Raw genomic sequence first — 2,116 nt, forward strand, 5'->3', positions numbered from 1 at the left:
AGCACATAATTCAATAATGGTTGAATGAATGAATGAATGACCCTCTGTCTACTTTATTGAGTAATATCTTTTATTGAGGGCTACTTCTCATAGTGTACTCAGATTTTATTAATCACATAAACTGACTTTTCAGTGTGCTCCTTAGGACTATATCCAGTACTATTTTAATGATGCTTTTCTTCCCCACCTTTCCGTTACCAAATAATCATTTCTTAAATCAGCAGTAAGGCTGAAACTTTAAAAAAGATTATTTTAAATTGTAGTTGACATACAGTATTATGTTAGTTTCACGTGTACAACATACTGATTAAACATTTATATTCTTTACAAAGTAATCACCATAATAAGTTTAGTAACCATCTGTCATCGTACATTATATCCCCATGACTTATTTCATAACTGGTTGTCCTTCTTAGTCCTCTTCCCCTTTTCTGCCCATCCCTCTACTCTTCTCCCCTCTGGCAACCATCAGTTCATTCTTTGTATCTATGAATTTGTTTCTGTTTCATTTGGTTGTTTGTTTTGTTTTTTAGATTTCACATATAAATGAAATCATATGGTATTTGTCTTTCTCTGTCCAACTTATTTCACAACATAATATTCTTTCTATGTCCATCCATGACACTAATGGCAAGATTTCATTTTTTTATGACAATAATACTAAAATTTCATGCTTAATAATATTCTAATATTCTGTTTTGCATATATATAATATATATCATATCTTCTTCACCTAGATTGCTTCCATATCTTGGCTATTATAAACAATGTTGTAATGAACATAGAGGTTCATATATCTTTTTGACTTAGTGTTTTTGTTTTCTTTGGATAAATACCCAGACGTGGAATTGCTTGGTTGTATTGTAGGTCTATTTTTAATTTTTTGAGTAATCTCCATACTGTTTTACACAGTGGCTGCACTAGGTTACAATCCCATTAACAGTGCACTAGGATTCCCTTTTCTCCACATCTTTGCCAGTATTTGTTATTTGTCATCCTTTTGATAGTAGCCATTCTGACAGGTATGAGGTAATATTTCATTGTAGATTTGGTTTGCATTTGGTTTGATGATTAGTGATGTTGAACATTTTTTCATATGTCTGTTAGCTATCTGTATGTATTCTTTGGAGAAATACCTATTTAGATCTTCTGTCTATTTTTTAAATTGGATTTTTTTTTTTGATGTTGAGTGGTATGAGTTCTTTATATATTTTAGATATTAACCCTTTATCAGATATATCATTTACAAATATTTAGTTTGATGTTGTCCTGTTTGTTTATTTTTGCTTTTATTATCTTCGCCTGAGGAGACATATCCAAAAAAATATTGCTAAGACTGCTGTCAGAGAGTTTATTGCCTATTTTTTCTTCTAGGAGATTTATGATTTCAGGCTTTACATTTTTTTAATTCATTTTAAGTTTATTTGTGTATATGATATAAAAAAGGGGTAATTTTTTTCAAGTATCTGTTTGGTTTTGCCAACATTGCTTTTTGAAGAAACTCTCTTTTCCCCATTTTATATTCTTTCCTCCTTTGTTGTAGATTAATTGACCATATAAGTATGGCTTTATTTCTGGGCTCTGTATTCTGTTCTATTGATCTATGTGTCTGTTTTTGTGCCAGTACCATGATGTTTTGATTACTATAGCTTCGTAGTATAGTTTGAAATCAGAGAGCTTGATACTTCCAACTTTGTTCTTTTTCCTGAAGATTGCTTTAGCTATTTGGAGTCTTTTGTGGTTTTATATAAATTTTAGAATTATTTGTTCTAGATCTATGAAAAATGCCATTTATGTCTATGGCCATGCCACCCAGAGCAAGCCTGATCCTGTTTGATCTCGGAAGCTAAGCAAGGTTGGGCCTAGTTAGTACTTGGATGGGGGACTACCTACAAAGACTAGGTGCTATAGACGTAAAAAATAAAAAATAAGGGATTGTAAGCTGACAAGTTCCTTGCAATCTGTGAGGTCAACCAAGGGTTGCCTTGCCTAAAAAAAAAAAAGCCACTTATATTTTGAAGGGGTTACATTGAATTTGTAGTGAAACTTTTTTTTTGAAGTCTAGAAAGTGCTTCTCAAACTTCATGTGTCCACAGTTTACCTGATGGTCTTGTTA

The 2,116-nt window shown here is 31.8% G+C and overlaps 1 protein-coding gene and 1 pseudogene across 20 annotated transcripts in view; both read left to right on the forward strand.

The window, feature by feature from the left end:
* Nucleotides 1-2,116, forward strand: part of ERC2 (ELKS/RAB6-interacting/CAST family member 2) — a 941,255-nt gene that overhangs the window by 176,133 nt on the left and 763,006 nt on the right. The window lies entirely within an intron of this gene.
* LOC111746628 lies at nucleotides 1,796-1,914 on the forward strand (annotated as a pseudogene).

Source organism: Pteropus vampyrus, unplaced genomic scaffold (genome assembly GCF_000151845.1).
Source record: "Pteropus vampyrus isolate Shadow unplaced genomic scaffold, Pvam_2.0 Scaffold195, whole genome shotgun sequence".
NCBI classification, from domain to species: domain Eukaryota; kingdom Metazoa; phylum Chordata; class Mammalia; order Chiroptera; family Pteropodidae; genus Pteropus; species Pteropus vampyrus.